The sequence below is a fragment of the Pithys albifrons genome, chromosome 6 (assembly GCF_047495875.1).
Source record: "Pithys albifrons albifrons isolate INPA30051 chromosome 6, PitAlb_v1, whole genome shotgun sequence".
Lineage (NCBI taxonomy): Eukaryota > Metazoa > Chordata > Aves > Passeriformes > Thamnophilidae > Pithys > Pithys albifrons.
In genome coordinates, this window is record NC_092463.1 from 34,969,500 (window position 1) to 34,992,043 (window position 22,544).

Consider the following 22,544-nt stretch of genomic DNA (forward strand, 5'->3'; position numbering starts at 1 on the left):
TTCACCCTGAGTGTGTTATTTTCTCTGAGAAAAGTTGTGGAAAAATGGTACAATCTTACAGAACTGTGCCTTTGCATATTTAGCTATGGATCTGCTGGTATTAGAAATAAAGTCAGATTTTATTACATTTTATTACTTTTTATTTCTTCTAGCCCTGCAGCACCAACACAGACAAGCCATATAATGAACTGCAGAACCTTCTCTTTCTTGAGCACCAGAAGTGGTTTTTTTTTACTGTATACTGGTTCAACCCTAACTTTGCTAACACACCATAATTCATAGATAGCATTTTGCAGCTTCATAAAACTTGTAATTCTTTTTTATTTAGGTGTACTGCTTTCCAGAGTTAAGCTCTATGGACTTTGATTAAATTTGCGAAGCATGCTGTTGATTTCATCTTCTTGAATTTTGCAGGACTTTGCCATATGTATTTGTACAGAATCGTTTTTTCAGCTCAGACCTCTGTTTGAAATCCACAACTGCCTTCAACATTCTGGTGCCTGGGAAGGGAGGAAGCACTCCAGAGCTGCAGATCCCCAGTGGAAACACAGAAGGGTTAACTGGATGCTGCCTGCGGAGACTATTTCAGGGACTCTTCAGATCTCAAGTGCTGAAAAGGGACGTGAAACAATAATCCCTTAGAAAACATGCTAAATAATTCAAGGCTAGTTTAAAAAAAAAATTCAAAAGGCAACGAACTTTAAAACATTTTGTTGTAACAGATTGGCCTTTCCGAATAATATAGCTTGGAGGAACAGGCTATCTGGCTGCCTTCCGAAAATCCTTGTTATGGTATTTAATGAACCTTAGGGATCATTACAGTATAAATGTACATCATGTTTATATAGATGTATTGGGCAACCTATTACAATGCTAGGAGGTTAAAAGTCATTTCCTTGGATTCCCAACCAAGATAAACTCATCCACACCTTGAGATGAATAGTACTTAAACCTGTGTTTGTATAAAGAAGGCAGTCAGGTTTTCCAGCACCTGGAAAATGGGCAGGCTTATCTGTTAGTTATCTCTCACGTTGCGCTTTTATATGTAAATTTGGCTGCAGGAGCAGTAATTGATAGTCAGTGTCCTCTGTCTGGGGGCTGGGCACTGCAGACCAGCATACCCTCTGCTCGAAGGCAGCAGCAGCAGCCCTGCAGCTGAAGGGCCAATCCAGCGCAGAGCTCCTTTCCTCTGAGGGAACAAGGCTGGGAGCAGCAGCCTCTCATCGTGTCTCTTTTGAGGGAACTCCTTAGCTCGGTTCCCCTCAGACTACCAAGACCTGCCAGCCTGAACTGGGTGAAAGTGATAAACGCTTTCCAGACAACATACACAGAGAAGGTTTAGAATAGTTTTAACCTGCTTTAACTGCTTTTAGACTCAACTAGATTAATACAAGGTAATGGAATATTCTAATAGTACCTGAATTAAGCAGGATATTTTTAACACATATATGTGTGTATAAACACACCTATTCACCCATGGAAATACAGGTAGGGTGACTCTGTTGAGTTTTCTGAGAAAAGGACTGTGGGTTGAGACCAAATGTGGAAAACATTACCCAGAAAGTGTTGGAGAAAGAAGGAACAAAAAACCCCAATGCCTCACATGTAGAAGTGGCTGCTATGTCCATCACAGACGCACAAACAGGAAACAGTTTCCCTCCTCATGCCACGGAGAGACCGCTGGAGCGAAACACAGTGCCTCGCAAGACTGAGGAAAACCACAGTGGGATTTCAGACAAGAATCGCCAGATCCAGATCACCTCGTATCAACCTGCTGCAACAGTCGGGGGCAAAAGCAGCTGCTAGCAGGCAGCACACCAGGGGAAGGAACAGCCTGCAGAAAGAATGTTGGGTTTAACCGTTGCAGGCACACAGGCTGCCTCGTTTAAAGCTGTAGTGTGCAGTGTAAACAGCTACAGACTGCTTTTCTTCCCTGACAGAACAAGTTACTTCTTGCTTCCACCTTCCCATATTTCCACATAGCCCACAGGCAAAATGGAGTGCCTTTGGTTTGGAAAGCAGAGCATTCCTTCCCAGCATGAAAGGGGCACAGAGAGCTTCACACACGCACACACACCAAGGTGTATTTCTTGCTAGCAGCTTCCAGAGGTCTCTGTGCAGCTACTTGCCTCAGCCTGCTCTGTTCATGAGCACAGAGAGGTGTGTATGGCCTTTAAACTAACATTACATCACCTGGGATTCTGAAAGTCAGCTGCCTGGTTCCTCACACGGGGGATGCAAAGCTCCGCCAAGTTCCTTGGGTGTCACTTTTCTTTCTTCCTTATTTCTTGGTTTGGGTGGGGGGTTTGTGTTTCTCTTCCAATATTCACTTTCAAGAAAGGATTAGGTCTGATGGGTGTTGGGTGGATTGCACCAACAGTGCTTGTGAATGAAAGGGATCCATCCATAGGAGAGACATGCATTGTTTATTGGCAGCTTACATGACCCCAGAAATCCCAAAGGAACATGTTGGAAAGCAGCAATTCAATGATTGTGCAGAATTATGCTCTGTGTAATGACAGAGCAGGCCCAGCTTTGAGAATTAACATGGCTCCAAGGAGAACATTTCACATCTCTGATGGAAAGCTTTTGTAGAAAGTCAAGTACCCACATGGGATTAGAATAACAATAATCTCTTGCTCTTCAGTACAAAAAATGGGGTGTGAAATCAAGCAGCCGATCAGTGGTCCACAACTATTACCACACCAAGTCCTCAGCTGCTTTATTCCATTCAACAAACTAAATAATTTTGATGCAGGTCTTACAACATCAGGAACATAGTTCTTCATCTGACTTTTACCCATAAGAAATGTGGAATGTCAGAAAAACCCCAGCATTTTTCTGTCAAAGACCTTTGGAAACTGCTTGCCTGGATGGAGAGGAGTGCTACAGGAAACCAGGCTAGCCCCCAGCCCCAAGAGAAGAGTGCAGCTCAACCTCTGTGAGCTGGGGAGCTCTGAAGGGCTCATGGGAGGAAATAGCTGCAGAAGTTCCTCTTTATTAGTGAACTCAGCAGCTGCACCTCCAAGTACACAGCTCTGCCCTATTTTGCCAGCCACATGGGCTGGTTCTACACCAGTGTTAGCCCAATGATGTCAGTGGGATTACTTCATTCCTTCATTAGATAAAACTTGTGTGCAAAGAAGATTCACTGAGAAGGAAGATGCTCTTGTGACATATTTTGTAGTTCGACACCCTTGCAGGAGACCAAACTCCATTTTTGCTACGTCTGTTCATTTTATACATCAAAGTATTTGACCTTCAGGGGTGTCTCAGCACCAAGCCAGAATACTGCCCCTCAGTGTGTGTGTTTACAGTCTCTCCTATGGAGAGATCCCAGCCAACAAGTGACTGAGTTGTAATGGCAGATGTATCTAAGTGACAAGCACACCAGTGAAAGTGCGCTGGATGATGTGCTGCTGGGGTGAGAAGGGGGTGCCAGAAAGGCCAGGGAGCCTCATCAGGAGCTGAGACCGTGGCTTGTCTGTAGCACCATGCAGCCATCACATCTTGCCTTTCTTGGTCAGCCCCCACAGGACAATGCCAAGGCCCTGCAAGGGTGAGACTCTGGCCTCCTGAAACAGGGGAGGGAGAACTCCTCTACAGCCTTGCTTGTTACTGCTGTGTTGTATACCAGCTTTTGCCTCCCAATCAACCTATTTTCTTTGTTTTCTCTATTTTGTTTTCTTTCATCTGTTTTTCCTGCTTGTTTATTCTCATGCCGTAACCTTCCTTTCTGCTCTGGAAGTTCCCTGTCCTTCTGATCCTTTAGATCCTTTGTGGTTCCTTTACTCCCCTGCAGCTCTCCTTATGCTTCCTGACATTACCAAAGTCACACGAGTCCTTTTCCTTCTAAACCCATTCTGTTCCTGTCCTATTTTTCCCTGCTTCAGAATTTCCTTCCACACTCTTCCTCCATTCAATCCATTCACTCCCATTTGTCAGTGGGCATTAAGAATCTTCATCCAGCCTTTCAGCTACCAGTTTGGGGATGTTGGAAGCCAGGCCAGCAGAGCCTCTGGAACATGTTAAATGAAGCAAAGGTGAGTTTGGAAAGATGGCCAGAAGTAGAGAAAGAGCTTGTGGTGTCAAATCAGGGAGATAAAACCTTTGGTTTTAACTGGTACTTCTGCCAACAGCAATGCAGTCTACTGCTGCCAAAAGATAGGTGTCCCTCCATGCCTTGGCAGGCAAGTCAAGGGATGTTCAAGCCTCCTGCAGCAAGGCTCTGGATAGGCTGTATAGGCAGTTTAAACCTAAAGTCATCATTGCTGCTGACTGTCCGTTGCATAAAGCTATGCTCAGTGCTTAGTAAGGATGCAAAACCAAGTTCCTATATTTACAAAATGCCAGGCTTACGTTGCTAGTGAAATCATAACTCAGTCCCTGCCACATGCACATTACAGCCCGTTCTTGCCCAAGACCCCACAGGAAGCCTGTTGCAGAGCAGTGCTCTTGGATGTGGGACAATGTCATGGGGGCTGGAGAGAATCTTTCTACCCTTGCCTCTCATCCTGTGCCTCACATGAGGTGGGTGTCTTACAGAGCAAGTAGTAGATGATCACATAATTACAGACTGTGCTATGATACATGCTCACAATGTAAGACTAGAATTAAGGCTGAGCAGGCAGTTACAAGCAACATTACATCATTAGACTAATCTCTCCTTGGCTGGCCATGAAGGGCCTCATCCTGTTCCCACTGAAGCCAAAAGACCATACCTCTATCAACTTGAGCGGAAGCTGGCTTGGCTCGCCCCAAGGTTCATTCATTGCTGTTAGCTACTAGTTGAGGCTGTACCCTTGAATACATTAAACTTTTCAAGCATAACTCATATACCACACCTAACACACTTTGATTCAAGTAGAGACTTCAGCCCAGGTGCTGTGGGTAGTGGAGTGTGAGGGGAACTTGCTCTGCCACTATGCTCGCCCTACCTGTTCAGCCTGTTGAATTGTTAATTGCCTTCAGCCGTTGCTTGCAACTGATCAGGAGGTGAGGAAGGGCTGCTCCTGCCCTGCACAGCCCACAGCCAAAGCATTCCCAACCACAGCCAGCTTATTAAGTGTTTCCCCACTCTGGTGCATACATGAGAGTATCTGGGCCATCAGGGTCAGGCTGTGGTGGTAGGTTCTCCCTTCCCTATCCCCACTGAGCCTTGCCTCCCCAGTACAGCCAGCAGCCTCCGAGCTGCCATGGGACAACAGAGGCAGGGGTTGAGCAGATCCGTGCACCATCTCAGCATCATATCGCAAGGCCAGTGCCTGAGCTCCTTGGGGCTAAGCGTCTGCTGCGCTGTTAGTTGGTTTGCCAGAGCAGATCTCCTTACCTTTACCACTTCCCCAGCCTCTCTGGATTTCCTTGCAGGACATGTGCCTAAATATGTGCATCTTTTTCATTTCTGTATCCTTCATTTCAAGTCCAAAGTGTAATTTCTGAAAAGGGGCCAAATGTCACATCTACAGGGGATCCTCCAGTGGGGGATAACGTAAATGCAAGCAACCTTCACATGTGAATGCATTTTATCTCAAACTTCTTGTTTATTTCTTCCAAATATTGCATGCAGTCATTGTAATTTTCTTTCACAACAACCTCACAGGTGGCCTTTTTATCACCTGAGGAAACCTCTTGCCAGTTCTGACATCCCTGGTTTCTCAGGTTGCTGATTTCAGAGTTGCACATCAAAGTCATGAAGACACACCTCCCTCTGGGGACAAAGAAGCATTATCACTGTCCAAAAAGTCATGTGCAAACTGTTCAGTTCAGCCGCTGCCCTTGAGACACAAATTACACCTCAATCTGAGAGACTGAGGATTCTTTTCCTGTTATTTCATCTATTGCTTTCCTTTAACTTAAACTGATCTGTTTTAACTCTCTTTTCTTGTATCATATGAAAGGACTTCATCATCTTTTTCTGTGTATCCATGAAGGAATGGATGAGGTTATTTTATGTTACCCTCCATACTACCTTGTTGAATCAAGAATGCAAATATTTGTGGCTTTGCAGTCGGCACAAATAGAACAGAGGGGAGAAGCATAAAGTAAAAGAACCAAAACACAACAAATAAAGGAAACTGAAAGGAAAAAGAGTGAACAGAGCAAAAGAGAAACTCAAATTTAAAATATATAAAGCATATGTACACATGTGTGCAAGTTCATGTACACCAGCATAGGCAGGCATGCTGTCAGTCACCCAAGAAGCCCGATGTCAAGGCAGATATTCAGTTGTTTCTAATACATAGCATAGAAAAACTCTAGCTGGAGAAACATTTTAACAATGAGTCATCCATGAGAAAAATGTGGGTGTAGCTTTCAGGGAAGGGGCTGGGGGAGGCTTATGAACTGTAATTTTGCAAACCCCCATACAGAAAGATGGGGGTTGATCAAGACACAAAGTGAGTCCTTCCCTCCCTTTCCAGACATGACTGAGGGTAATCAGGTCCCATTGAGAGCTTGATTGCAACACTTTGGCTGTGCTAGATCTGTCCCGCCCTTGACAGACCCCTGGAGAGGGGCCGAGGGAAAGCTCAGGGTTGGCCTCACCACAGTAGCCCCAGGCACACTCAAGACACTGCTGATACCAGCCCTGGGCAATACCTAATGCAAGGACCAACCCATATTGGTGTCACTTTGGGCACCACTGATCACCTGGAATTTTTTCCAATTCTTCTCTGACCAAATTTTTTTACAGTTCTGACACATCTGCATTTATGTTCGTGTTTTACCTATGCATCAGTTGGTCTTGAGGGCCAGACTTCTGCTGCTCATAAATGTTTTTAAATATTTCCTTGGCATCAATGAGACCAAGCCCCCAGGTCTGAGGGTTTCCTTCCAGCCCCTTCAACAGCACAAGTACCAAACACATACCTGGATCCATTATCCCAGCACATCTGTAAGCAGAGGCTGGGAACTGTAAACACTTTGTCAGGTTGTGAAATGCCCGTTGACTCTTCCAGAGTGTAAACACCATGGGAAGAAAGGTGGCTATTTCTTGGGAGCAACAGCCCGAAGATCAGGCGTTTTCCCTTGGCTGTCCCGTAGCCTGTCTGTAGGAGCTCAAATTCAGCTGTCCCAGTTTTCTCACCAATTAATTGGAGTGACTGAAACAGACCAGACTTCCCTGGAAGGGCTGAACACTATTCATGGGTGCTGCACTGAGTACTCTGGTGGTCAACATTTTTTTGGTGACTGGCAACCCACTGAAAACCAGACTTATTCCTTGGTGTAATTCAAAGAGGCACATCTAAGAATGGCACTAAAGTAAGGAGCAGGCCACATAGAAGGATGTAAGGCACAATGGTAAAATCTATGAGAGTGTCAAATTGTCTTCTGGGAAAAAGGTAATGGTTTTCTTGGGATAATTAAAAAAGGACTGTCTGATAGGCACTGCCATCTGTATTTTGTAGGCAACAATGCTTTTTTGGGCTGTTTAAGATGGACTTTATGGTTTAGCAATGGGGAATTTGACTCTCTTAACTCTGTTGTACCTGTGTGACCACAGAGAAATGCTTTTTTACTCTAATTACATTATTCCTTATAAACACCAGGATAGTGAGAGAGGATTTGTCTGTGTGTCTTTTCCATCTGTTAAGTTCCATGGTTTGTGATTCACTTTAGAAAAACAAGGGTGGTTGAAAAAAAATGAGTTGTTTTCAGCTGTGTGGTGATGAAATACAGTAACTGAAAAAGCTGTGGGTTTTGAGGTTGGATTTTGAGATTAAAATATTGTAAGGTTCAGGATAGGATTGGCTGGCAAAATGAGTTACAGTAAGACATTGTGCTTTCACCTCTAGAAAGCTGAGTTCAAGCCCTGTTTAGGATCAGAAAACCAGTAAGTAGTTTAGGATGATTAACAGTTTCTGAAGGAGCATGAGGTAGGACAGAAACACCCAGGGGCTGGGAAAGTCTGCTTTGATTCTCACCAGCAGCACCACTTCTTTGGGGTCCAAGCTGCAAGCAGAGGAGGGCACTGTAGGCGAAGGAGATCTCTCCTGATGTGGAGACAAAGCATAGATCTGCATTACAGGCAATGCTGTGGGTCTGGATGAGGGCTGTGCAGCCACATGGTCATGGCAGACGCCACGTGCTCCACAGAGGCCACCCACGCCAACAGTAGAGGCTTGATCTTATTTTGTGCTGGTCACCTCAGTCAATGACAAGCAGGCATGACCTTCCTGCTTCTGAAAACCAGTGCAACATCAGAGGCTCTCGGGCATTTCCTCCTATCTTAAGTATCCAGCTCAATCCTTATATCAAGGACACTTAAAGACATTTCATTTTGCAGGTTTTTTACATTAAGCATCACAAGCTGCTGATTCAAACAGGCAAGTTGCAGCAGAAACACTACCAGGAACTGTCTCGAGTTCATTACCCCCATAGGCTTTCAGTTTTAGGCTGTCTTAACCAGAAGTGTACTCCCATTAAACAGACAGGTTACACTCACACAAGCCAGACTGCTGAAATCAGTCTTGGTGCCTTCCAAACTGCTAAATGCAAAGCAGTGCACCCAAGTAGATTTGCGCCTCTGCTGTGGAGCTGCCGAGGCCAAACCCCTAGCCAAGTAGCACTTGCACTTGAAATAAAGTCTAAATAGGGTGTAAGTGTTACGTCAGCTCTGGTTTGGGGCTCTGCAGTTACTCTAAGTGCAGTTAATGCGGTTACTGTTAGCAGAAGGTTACAGATCTACCCACGAGTTAATAGCTGTGTTCAGATCTTCTTATCTAGTTATCTAAAAATAAAACTGAGCTTTTTTCATAACATATTGCCAGGTATTTTCTGTTACATCTGGGATTTTGTAAAGTACTGTCGCAGGGTTTTTTCTTTGTTGTTTTTTTTATTTCTATAATTTCGGTGATTCCTAGAACAAAACAAGAATCTGATCCAATTTGAACTTAAGTACTCTTTTGTACTAAAATGTTTTCTTTCAGCCCTTGCAGAACTTCCCTCCCTTTCTAAAGTTTATCTGTAAGATTGCCTTACACGTGGAGTAACAAACGCAATCAAACTCATTCAGTGTGTCCCTTGTCCTGGGAAGCAGACTCATTTCTCCCACAAAACTTGAGTATCTTCGAAATACGGCTTTAGGAGGAGCACTGAAAAACCAGCAAATTCAGACCATTCCTGGCAGGGGTTTCTGGCATCTCAGCATGTCCCAGTTCTTTTCCAGCAAGGGTGCTCCAGCACAGACACTCCTGCTGCCACTCGCTGTGACAGTACAGAGAGGGAGAGTAGGATGGTCGTTAAAGCCAATTGTGGGCCATTCAATTTTTTATGGGAAGCAACTAACACCCAAAACTGCACCTAGAAACCAATGAGCCATAGGACTATGTGCTGGAGCTTCATGGGCATTCTATGCTTCCAAGGAGATGACCCCTTGAACAAATGCACTTCTGTGGCTGCCATCTCTGACAGGGTTTAAGATGTGACCTCAGGAAGGACTAGTGCAGCGGTCTTGATCTGCCAGGTTCGGAAGTGTGGATAACACCCCATCAAAGAGCAGCATTGCAAAACTGTGGCATGACATGGTCCTTTCCACCAGAAAGGTTCCCAGTTCATCATTCACTTCTGCATAACTTTTCCTTGCATTCCTCCAGGTTAAGTCACTGTTTTCTCAGCACTCTCCACGGGATAATGTTGCACAATTCCAGGGAGGCTTAAAGTGTTCTTGAGAAGCACCCAGGCTTGGACACTGTGGATGAGGACTCACAGATTAGATGGCCTGTTAGTTTAATCCAGTACATCTTTGTCTGGGGCAGAAGTTCCATTTTCCTCTTCAATATCATCATTTGGAAATGGAAAAGCGAGGCAGAGCATTTGTGACTGCTGAGGCAGCATGGACTGCCCACCCTGACAAAAGACAGGGTGTCCCCAGCCATGCTGCAACACCTCCCTGCCCCAGCAGCCACAGCCTCTGCTGCAGCACAGAATCACAAGTGGTGAGAGACAGTGTGGTTACAAACACCCAGGACGTCCAGTTCCCGACATCCTGGCTGGCATCAAGGGGAGAATGACGACAGCAGCCTGTGGAAGGGGTGTGCTGCTGCCAGCAGGCATCCCACACCCTGCTACCAGGCCTCACCTGGCACTGGCACAGGGAACAGTGCTCCTGACAGATACAGCCAGCTCCCCAGGCCACCCTCTCAGCAGGCAAGCAGTGCCTGCAAGGGCATTTCTTTGTGCTCCAGGGCATGGAGCGGTGCACCTCCCAAAACCCCAGTTCAGGGAGAAGTGGGCCAATGGCTGAGGTGTCATCAATCTTTCCCATTACAGATGGGCATAAGCATGGCACCACCACAGTGACACTTCTTCCAGCACCTGCAGTTACAATGACTTCCCCTGTGCAGGTTAGGATGCATTTCCCACAAGGGAAAACTGGCAGGGGCCATGACAATCCCACCCCTGCCATTTTAAAAGCAGGAGGGATGAACTGGGGGTGTCTGCACTTAGGGCTCCCCATAAGCTCTGTTTATGGCTTTGATGCCAGACACAAGCTACAATTCCTATTATAGCTCTCATTTCTGTGCCCTGTTGTTTAATCTAAGTGCATCAATGCAACCTCACGTCATAGGCATGTGAGCTGAAAACCTCCAATTGGTGTTGAGTCATGGACAACACCTTAGCAGTAAATTTGGATCCCAGCATCACTGGATCCTGACACAGCACAAAGCCAGGACAAACTCCAGCACTGAAGCATTACACGCAGTCATTTGGAGCCACATCCACCCATTACACTGCAACTTCATGAGACATGGAAATTTTGCAGGAAACATCCTGGTGGGACCCTTGGAGGGAAGGACAGGACTGCTCATGGTGTGCATATATGGCATGGGCAGGAACGGACACAGAGGGAGGAAGGAGAGAGGAAGGGAAGGAGGGAAGGAGGGGAGGGAGGGGGAGAAGGGAGAAAAGGAGGGAGAGAAGGAGAGAGGAAGGCAGGTGTTGGCACGCAGCTGTGACCCACCTGAGTGGTTCCAGCACAGTCACTGGTCCTGCCTCAGGATGGCTTCATTACAGCAGTGTGTACTGTCTCCTGGCTGACAAAACTCAAAAGGCTCCTTGCAAGGCAAAGAACTTGCATTCAAGCAGGACTTGCACTTCTTTCTTCCCGCATGCATCTGGTGTCAAGAAAAAATTTCTTTAAATTTTTTAGTATTTTTTTCACTTGAGGGAAATTCATCTTAAGGGAAATTCTGAATACCTCCTTGTATGGGTTCATTGGTATTTATATCTGAGCTGCAGAAGCAGAGCTGCGTGAATGTTCCAGGCAGATCTCAAATAAAAGTAATTGAGTTTCCTCATCAAATGAAACCTACCTCCTTCTTGCCCCCCATGTCCCCCTCCAAAATAGTACTTCTCCATTTCTCCATTCAGGGGAGTACCCAGGGCTTAATATGTTAATTTCTTTATCTTTTACTGTCGTCTAGAAGTTATTAAAATGCAACCAAATCCTATTTCAAAAAATCATTTGAAAATGAGAAGCAGTATTTAAATACTGTTGCACCCAGGCATGGCAATGGTTTTCAGCATCTTCCGATAAAGCTACTTGCAAACATACTACATTTTTTCTGGCCTGAAGTAGCACAGAATTAATTATTTCCACCAAATAATGGGCCCAGCAATACTTGAGATTATTTTCTTAGTAAGAAATTATTCAGGTAACACTCGTCAAAAATGTTGGCTTGATATCAGGTCCGTGGAAGCAGAAGAGCTTTGTTTAATCAATGATTCACAGTGTGAAAAAATAGCAGCACTGACTTTCCTCCTCTGTTGTCAATGCAGCTACTTCGGAGGACCTGGGAGGCAGCCAGGGTGAAGGGGAATTCTGTTTCCATGACTCATCCGTTCCTGGGCTGCTGTGGAGATATCCAGCGAGTGGTCAAACAGTGGCAATTGTCATGGGGAGTTGGTAATGTGAATGCTCAGACTATCAGCATATTTCACAACAGCTATTCAAAGGCACTTCCTCTTCAAGAAAGCAAGAGCAGAAACTGTCTCTAAACCTGCAAAACACCTTTATTTCTTACCAAACTCTTATATCAACAACCTTCCACTGTGTCGTTTATTTACAAGTTATTTTTACGGTATTTTTTGCAACGATGAATAAATTAAACAGAGCAGTAACTGAAAAATATCGCAGGGCCAGGGAAGTGTCAGGAATGTATACATCAGGCAAAAAAAAAACAAGGGTGTGTCAGAGTAGGAATATTTTAGAGAGTATTGCAGGAAAATTATTCCATCTTCTAATCAAGTCTTTCTGTAAGTTTAAGTCTTCTCCCTATGGCACATTGTGTTCTCAGTGCTCCTTCAAGTTCATAAAGACAAAGACATATGTTCAGCAAAACAGACAAAAACAATACGCCTCAAAAACCACTATAAGTTCCCTACACTTGTTCTGGGAGGCTTTTAACAGTCCCAAAACAGAACAACACAGCTGGATTTATCTAATGCTGTGCCTTAAAGGGCAAGTCTTATTTCCACCCATCCCTTAAGCCAATACTTCACTGAGACAGTAAAAAAAACAAAACCATCTATTTTCTTTTTTTGGGGGTAGTTTTCAGTCCTTTACACATTGCTGAAGAAGCTCACACTCATAACCTGACTGGTTAGTCATACCATGCCCACTGCTGCCAGAGGTAGGCAGATGTGATGGGAGGGTAAGAAACCAGCAGTTTATGAGAGCAGTGAGTACATGGTGAAGATGCAATTACTCTCCTGGAAGACAAGGCCTCTTCTGCAAAACAGCTCTCCAAAATCCATGCAACAGATGCAGACATCTCAAAACACCCCAGCTCACAGTGGGGAGTGTGGAAGTCTGGGACCTCCTCCACGGCTGGTCACAGCAGGCAGTACGGCCACATTGCCATGCATGGCCCAGGGGTGGCTGCTGGCCTGAATGGGGGCTGTAAATGGACACTTAGCATCCCTGTCCTGGATGGCCTTACTTTTATTGCTATGCATGCATTCAGCATTTAAATCCAGCTATATTCCCTCTGAAAGCTTGCATTGCAATTGAAAGCAACCCAACCAAAAACCAAACACTAAAAGCAGGGGGGTTTTAAGATAAATTTTGTAGTACAGCAAAATTCAAGCAGGCGGAGGCTCACTTATGCTAGATTCTCTACAAAGGCAGTTCTGAAATGAATATGGCCCCATATGATCTTCTTTCATCCAAGGCATAGAGAAGCAGCTCCAAAAGGCTGGAAATCTTTTTGCACGGTGCTATCCAGGTCTGCAATAAGTGCGACTTGGTAAATCCATGCTGACATAAATGAGGGGGGGTGCTTTGAAGAACCCAGGATGGGGAGCACAAATTAAACCCAGAGAAGCTTGCTGAATATTACACAAGAAAATATTCCTTTTTTTTTTTCTGTTTCTTATTTTTTTGGCTGCAGAAATTCCCCTTATCTTAAATTAGAGAAAGAAGGCCAGAGCCAGCATGCTTTGCCTTGGTAAACGAGCAGTAACCAAAGAAGGAGACTGGTAATGTGCCTGTGAACCAGCCATCCTGAAGCTTAGGATCTTGAGATTCACAACTCCAGCCGGATCAACGGCTGGCCCCTGTTTCTGGTACTGGATGAACCCAAACCTCACAGCCACGTGCAACTGTATCTGGGGTCAGCTGGGAGTGGGACTCAGTACCAATCACCAGTGGCACCGTTTCACTCCTACAGGCAGTGACAATGTCTTGGTTTGGCCCTTTCTTTGCCCTCTCTCAAAGCTACAGAAAGCTGTGGAGCAGACTTCTTGGACGGGCTGAAGACAAAAACCTCCTTTGCTTGCTGCATTCTTCTGCTAAATAGTATGAGAGCCAGTCAGAAACATTCTGAAACATTGTTTGGGCTTGATTTTTATATTGTTTTTCCCCTAGCAAAGTGCCTGCAAGTTCAGTACAAACAGATGAACACAGCCAAGCACAGCTTGTAGCCTAGCTACATACTTGAGTCTTTGCTCCAAACTACTGAGGTTTTGGATGATGTCAGTCTGGTCTCCTGAGGGCTGCTGTTGTCATCAGATAGTGAGGTCGATAAGGCACATGTTATGATGAGGCGTGCTGTTTGGTTTAATCATAGTATCTTGCATGAAGTAGGAAAGAAAGCAGTGTATTTCCTGGTACAGTACCTTGATAAGGCTCTCGCTGCTTCATAGGTATTTCCACCACACTGTCCTCTCTGCTCAGCACGCTACACATTGCTGACAGTCTGAAAGTACAAACAGTGCTAGGGTGCAAAAACCCAGCTCCTCCATCAAAAACATGTTTGTTTGGGACTTTATGTTTCTTTCCCTGATCTCAATTTCACTCTTTTTTTGTTTGTTTGAATTAAATTTGATTTAACCTTTTACAAAGCAGGTAAAGTAGGACCCAAAAGAGCTGTTGATAGCAGGACAAAGTACAGTCAGTTTCTGGAACAGGTTTTTCCCTAGTCCCACATTCCCCAGTTGATTTGGAAAGCCCCTGAAATCTAGCACAGCATGTGAGTTAGCAGCCCTTGGCTGGATTTGGAGTTTCCAGCCCTTGTTTCCATGCTGCTCAGATGCTTGATCCTGAATTGTGGTTTCTTCCTGACTTACTTCATATTGAACATTATGATTTGTTTCACTAGCAGAGCAAATAATAGCAGTGCAAGGACCAGTTCTGTGTGTCAGAGAGCACTGAAACGGAGTTGGTACACTGCCTTTACCTGGAGCTGGACTGGATTTTGCTTTTTTAGTATTAATCTTTCTTGTCTGCTTTTTGTATTTTCTTTAGATGGAGCAGACAAACAGGCTGGATCCCTGATCACCCCTCCTTGCCATCTGTGAGAAAGAGTCATGGCAGTCCTAGTCCTACCAGTGGGAGCACACAGAATAGAGGTGCAAAAGTTGAAGTAATCCACACTTCTGCTAGGTCTGGCCTTTCAACAGTTCATCTCTATGTACCAGAAAAGGGGGAATAGTGTATTTTTTTGAAATCCAAATATACATTATCATCTAGGACCCCACTATCTACCAGTTTTAATGAAGAAAAAGCCCATATCACTACCTAAAACTCAGTGACAGAAATAAAGTGCGGATAGCGTTGCTGGAACTGTGTCTACCTGATATTGCTGATTGTCCAACTCATCTATCCTTATGGGTATTTAGATCCATAGTTTCTATTTTAGCAACTAAAATAATATTTTATTGCCTTTTTTCCCCGTTTGGATACACTAGGCATCCAGTCTGTCCTCTTCCCTTACTACAGTTGTAAATCAGATTCTCATTGCTGAAATCCTAATACAGGTCAAGAGCAACTCCTAAAACCAGCCAGTCTGCCTCTCAGCTTCCAGATGAGACAGATGTTACAAGACAGTATTTTACTTGCAGTACACCCAAAGGTGATACAACATCCCAGAGTGAGGATCATAACAAGCTGGTGATGTGGTGGCCACTGGTGAGGGATGCTGGATGATTTAAGTGATTTGAATAACTGGACAGAGTTGTTCAGAATGGTGAAGCAGCACATGGTGAACGTCTTGCTGTGCTTTTCTATACTGACCAAAACTTGGAAACCAGGCAAGCTGGCTGCTGATACAAAAGGGAGATGACCATCTGCGATGAACAAGAAAAGATTGTTTCTTTTCCCAGTGTATGTTTGCCCCTTGGAAATGAGCTGATCAGAGAGGCCACAGGGAAGCCACAGGGCCAAACTCTACAGCTGAATTTTTTTAAACCCAGATAATTTTATGACCACTGTTAAGAGCTGTAATTTATGTAAACCAAGATAATGGTAAATGGAAACAAATCAACTCCTGTTTCAATGCTTATGTTCCCTGGGGATGAGAATCTCATGGCTCGGCTTCACAACGAAGATTTGGGAAGGGCTCTCCCCACGTGGGTGTGCCCTTCCAGCCTGTGCAGTGGATGTTTTAGGTGAGGCACAGCCTGTGCAGAACTGGCCCCACCCTTTAACTCCTCAGGTTCATCTGCCACGGCCGAGCAAGCTTGGACGGTGACAGTGAAGTCCTCAGGACTAGAACCTACAGCCCCTGGTATTCCCAGGAGGTCTCCCATCCAAGTACTGACTGGGGCTGACCCGGCTGAGCTTCAGAGATCTGATGGGATCAGGTGTCAGGGTGGCATTTAACTGCCTGGGGAAGGGGAATAGTGTCTCGCCTTCAGGAAGAAAAGTCAAGGGGCCAGGAGCATGTGGCTTCCTCTGAGTGCAGCCCGAGGCTGCCCCAGCCTGACAGGGGGTGACTGCCCCAGGACTGCTCTGGGTGCTGGGAAGCACAGCACTAATATTAGAGGTAGATATTACATATATACACATATTCATACATGCAACCCAGTGGAGATAAATTTTGAAGAACCAGGCACCCACCACTGCCAGACTGTGTGAGGGGAGCCAGGACGCCCCACAGTAATGAGGCAGGGCCCTGGTTGGCAGCACAATGCCATGACAAGAGGTCAAATAATCCCCCATTCCCATTATATTCCTAGCAGAAACAATATAATTTGACATACCACTTTTCTCCTGACCTCATCCCAGATTAGGCCAGGAAAGTTAAATTTACCACCTCAAGAACCAAAGCAGGACAGCACCACTAATTTGCAGAACTAGGTTGAAAATGAAAGTCTAGAGTAGGTTTAGGACCTCCTATTTTTTTTAGTAGGCCTGGGAAAGGAAGCATGAAAAGGTTTGGAAAATCATACTCCCTGGAAACAGGCTGAGGAAGAGAATAGCTAGAAGGAAAGCTGAAAGGTCAAACCACATGTGCCATTTTGCTGGGACTTCATCTGGAAGTAGGGCTCCAGTCTTGTTAACCAAAGGCAATGGGACACAAATTAGTGGCCACAAAACTCTGTAGGAGACATTCAGATTTCAGTATTAGGTTACATACAGAGATGCTAAAATTTCCCAAGCATTGAAACTCCCTGACAAGGGAATGCTGTGGACACCTCAGTGCTGGAGACATTCAAGGCTATCACTAGACAACTCTCTGTGTCTGAGAGCTGGTTTGAGGTTAAAAGAGGTCTGAGTAGCTCTCTAGAAGTCCCTGCCAACCTGGATGATACACTGATAACCCCATGGACCACCTGTCTCCAGCCTCCCCAACGGGACTGATGGCCTTCCCCAGCTACCTGCCCTCAAGTTCTTATGAACTGCTCACTTTTGAAAGAAACTATTAAGTGTTTTGAAAACATCTCCAGTTCACTTTTCATACACATTGAAAGTGTTTTTCTGTTCAGAAAAGAGCTGGAAGAAGGAAAATATCTAGGTCAGTAGATTCAGTCTGTGAATCCAAAGCCCACATTACCTACACTTAAAGAGGAAAATTATTTTCTGCAGTTCCTGTAGCCCTTTTGGCTGGGCACCCTCAAGAGGGGCTGAAGTTGCTTTGCTCTTGTCTTAGCAACCTCATGATAAATTTGTAAGTGTAATAATGGGGAAAATGGGGTTATTGTAAACAAAGCACAGAAGATCTGGGTCTGAGAGAAAATAAACATGGACTCTTTGCGCATTTTTAGTATCACTTTTTTTCCAAGCATAAGTACACCTTTTACACTCTGCTGTGGACCTTGATCAAAAGGTTTCCTCATAGCTTGAGACTATAACTTCTTAGTAAACCAGGACTTTCCTAGTGCCCAAAAGCCCTACCAGCATCTCCAGAGTTGTGAAACACAGTATATCCCTTCCATGTAGCTCTAATCAAAATAAAGCACAAAAGCTGCTACCAAAGACAGTTCAAGAAATCTCTTCATGGCAAACACAGCAAGAACTTCAAGAGCTTCATTGGCTTTCGTTCCATATTGCTTAATGTCTCCTTAGGGGCCATGGCTATCATCCCAAACAACATTTCTATGGCTTGCGTGGCTACATCCTTTTCCTGTGAATCAACGTTGGCATCTGCTCATCCAGAGTATTCAGGAGAAATATTTGCTGTTGCCTGGAGACTAAGACAGGAGAAAAAGTATCAGGAGTCCTGAATTATTTTTGCAGCTCTTTTTCTGACACTGTGCCACTGCTGAACAATTCCCTTCACTTTGCAGTTGTATATCTAATAGGGTTTTTAAAACCTGTGGAATTGGTACAGTCATGTTTGCCGAGTGCCCAAAATACCTGTAAAGTCTTCCCAGGCCCATCTGTGAAAGGCATCACGTAGAAATACAAAATACATCTACACAGGCCAAGCAGACTCCATCTGTCTTTGTCAGCATCATCATTACTTGCACTTTCTGTCCTCTCTGGGAGGAAGATAAAACCTCAGAGACAGCAGGACTCCACTGAAAAATACTAGACTGGCTAATTTGCTGAGCAGTGTTCTGGTAGCACCAGAGGTACTGAAAAGATAACATACCTACAGCTTTGCCTCCACCCAGCTGGTGTGGTGGGACTTTAAATACACAGAGAAATGCTGAACCCTGAAATGTTTCCACTGACTCCAGTTGTTAAAACTTTTCACATCCCACCAACAACTGCTCACATATGTGGGGGATGAGAAAACTTCCTTCCACCCAGAGGTGGAAGAAAACTCTGGAGCTGGCAGTCACGTGCCTCGGAACAGCCTTACAACCCGCAGGATCCTGCACGGAAAAATTTCACTTCCATGTGTTGACTAAGTTAATGTGGTGGGGATAGTGGGCGGACATAAAATGAAACTATGAAAAGAGATTAATTTGCAGCTGGAGCCCAGGCAGGGAGAACTCCTTTTCTCTGTTTGCTCAGAAAATGGCAGCTTTGACCAAAATCCAGTCAAAAAAAAAAAAAAAGAGTTTAAGGCAGCAGTAATTAAAAAAAAAAAAAAGAAAGAAAGAAAAAGCAGCAAAAGTGAAACAAAGCCTCTCTGGAAATTAACATGTGGAATTCAAAACATTTGCAGTATAATAAACCCAGGCGAGCCCATAAAGCTGCACCAGCCAAAAGGAGCTCTGTTCTGCCTACGAGGAAACCCGAACCGGCGTCACGCCTGGCAGCAGCCGCCCCGCAGCCCCGCGTCCTCCCTCCCGCCTCACTGCGGAGTTGCCTTGCTCGCTGCCCTCGGCTATGTTTAACGCAGCGTCTGTTTCCACTCTAACCCCTTCAGTTTGGAGGAGGAGGATATAAATCAGCTGCAGAGCTGCCCACACGGCTTAGTCACAGCAGGTATTGGTTTAGGGTGTTTTAGAGGAACTACTTTTTTGTTGTTGTTGGAAGTATTCTAGGGAATAAGCATCGGCTTTGTGAGGAGCAGGCATTGCTCAATGCACCAGTCTCCAAACAAAGGACATTTTACATCACCAGGCAGAATCATCTTCTAATATTTTGGACTGAACTCAGCCTTGAGGGCAAGACCTGTTTCAAGAGTTCCCAACAGACACTTGAACCGTCCCCACCAAACCAGTCTCATCATCTGTCCTGGTATTGCCAGCCTGAGACCCTATACAACTCGTGTCACCCCTTCGTCCAAGGTGAACTCCTTCCTAACACTGGTTTTGCTGCTTTTTCCTGTTTATAGCTGGTTCATACACTGAAACTGCTTCTGTATGGGCTCTTCTGGACCGCTCTTACCTGGGGCCAAGATAAGGAGGCCACCATTCTTTACTTTTATTTTTTGCCTATTTTCTCTTCACTCACCACATTTTTGCCTGTCACCAGAGCATCTGATCACTCAGCACAGCACCTCTCAGCAGCAGAACTGCCTCACTAGCCCCAGTGTGGGATACAAGAGCCCACATCTTGATGCTTGCCTGTTGTAATGTAGGGCATGAGAAGCCTGCCTGAAACAAGCCCCTCTCTCCCTCCCAGGCAGGTAATGGGGCTGTGCTTTCACATCAGTGCCACCACTGGACATGTCTTCAGCCTCCAGCCCCCACAACACCTCCAGCACTGGAGCCAGGAGTCTCTTTGTTCACACACTGACCATGGCACCTTCTCCCAAAGCCTCGTTCTCCAGACTCAAGAAGATGCTAGCTTTCCCCAACACAAATTGCAGCAATTAGCAAGTGTAAAGGTCATGCTGTAGTTTTTGCATGTATTACTACATCTTAATAGTGGTGCATATCCTTGGGCATAGTTATCAGATAGTATCCAGTAGGGTACATTATCCAGACTTTTCCCTCAGTTTGATGCTCCTGAGGCCCACCGGGGAGACCCAGTTCATTAGTCTTTAATGCACTTGAACAACTTTAGGCTTCAGACTCAAGACAGCACGGTTTGTTTCTCACCCATGCTATCTCCAAGCTGTGTGGACTTGATCCCTAGCTCTTGCCTTGCTCCCACTCTCTAACAGTGACTCCATCACTTCCTGGCCCTTTGTCCCCTTCCCTCTGATCTGCAAGGCCTGGCAAAGCCCATTCTTTCCTAAGTGATTTGCAGCAGCAGTTCAAAGTCCTGTTCGCAGACCACTGCCCTCACTGCATGGGAACCATACAGACTGAAAATTTGAGCCAGTCTGGAACAGTCCTCCAGGTGTATTTCTTCTCCAAGTTCTTTCCCTTTCTGCCCCCCAATTTCATGACTAAACTGATGAGACAAACTCCATCAGGACCAGGAACTTGAAGCATTACAGGGTTCTTTTTAAATGGTTTCTTTTGTTACTTGCAATCTGGCACACCAAGTCTATGTACAAGTGATACTTAACAAAGGTTGACCAAAACTAGAGTTAAGTTCCTGGCTGCCTTTAAAAACAAAACCATCAGCAACAACAAAGAAACCCTTTTTGACTTTTCAGCGCTTACCTGCCTATGGAAAAGTGTGGGAAATGAGACAGTGTCCGCTTCTACAGCCCCTGATTGCAGAACTAAAGGTGTTCTGCTACGAAAGCCACAGCTGGTTCATAGCAAAGGAGTGGTTAATAGTGTCACTAGGACACATACAGCTGTTGTAGATTGAATTAGGGAGGAAGGCAACTGGCAGGGTGGGATCTGAGCCACCTGGAGCTCTGCAGATCAAAGTCATCACATTATTCCGTACCAAGAGGCAACTGGGACAGACAGCCATACACACTGGCTCTAATTTCCAAGACATGTCAAAGGTGCATAGCACTAGACTCACCTGACTTCAAAGCCAAAAACCACCAAATTCCTGCAGCCCAGAGGCATGAACCAAGTCTCCTTTCACATGGAGTCCACAACAAGTACACATGACTACAACAAAATGTTTGTGAAGAGCAGCAAGAGTGACCATAAGTGTCCCCCTGATCCACAGTAAGAACTCTAGGTGCAACTTGTAAAGCATGCTGAGGTACACTTTGCCATAGCACCTTACATGGGACGACAGCTATCTTATTCTTTTGAGCGCTCCTCTCTGCCTTGCCACACGAAGCATGCCAGGAGCAATTGCACCAGGGCACAGGCTGGCCCTTTCTTCCTGGCCCCTCTTGAGAGTCCGGTGCACTAAATCAGTAAGCCAGTGCATGGAGGAGCCCTCGGGTTAGATGAATATGTGTCTTGAAGCTTTCATGACAGGAAAGACTATTTATACCTTTCTGAGTCTTGGCTAGGCTATTACCAACTATGGTGAACTGCTAGGGGGCACAGTTGCCAACTCTATGACAAACAGCAGGGACAACTCATCCATGGTAAATGCAAAAAGGAAAGAGAAGTCTCTCCAGAGTAGCTGCTGCCATATACCCAAGCAGCAAGGAATGGTAACGGTATCAGATCAGGCAAATCCCTGCATTGCTGGAGGCTCTTCCATTCTGTTCTGCTCTTCTTTACCCCTTGCATGACCTAGCTCAAGGTTAGTTTCAAAAAGCAAAACACAGAGTGACAGAGCATACGTCATTAATAAACTCACAAAAGAAAAATGATGCTGGCTTTCTGGAACCAGTATACTAGAAGAAGAAAAGTATCTAAGTACCATGAGCAAAGAGCTACTTTTAGCACAGCTTCCCACTTTGTCATACTGATTGCACTGTGCAACTGATACAGCTATTTTCTTAATCAATTAACTGGTCAAAGGCTATTTGTTTGAATAGCTGCACAGAAAGTCCAGAGAGAAGCAAGCATTTTCAAGCTCCACATGCCTTACAGTAGGCATGTACAGTAGGCTTGGTATTCTCTCTAGATGAGATATATCTCACTCTTCAGAGGCCAATGGCTTGGCTTCCAGCAGCAGGGAAGGAGACACATGTGGGTGCTTACTGCAACTAGGAACAAGTCTCCCAGGCAGAAGCCCATCCCTCCCTCACGTGGGCTTATTGCCTTTATGCCTAGGAGCAAGGCTGTGGTCAATGGTACTGCTGAAGGCCATTGAGCTGTACTGGGGCTGTGCCCAAGGCTCCTCTCGGGGGTCAGCACACAGACCACACCACATGCTAGTTACATCATGATCTGCCAGCAAACTCCCCGTACAGCTTTTGCAGTGTTCAAAGGAAGAAGCTTCTGCCAGCCACACTCTTCCTCCACCCAGCTCACCTTTACTGTCAGACCACACAAGTAAGTGTGTTGCACAAAGCCAACAGCAAAGAAGGCACATTGGTGTAAGCCTTGAGGTATCCTGCAGCTTTTGTTTGGCAGGAACTTTTCCAAAATGAATTAGGAAATCTCTTCTGAACATTGAGACATGTTAGAACAGCTGAAGGATCGGTGGTGGTTTGGCAGCA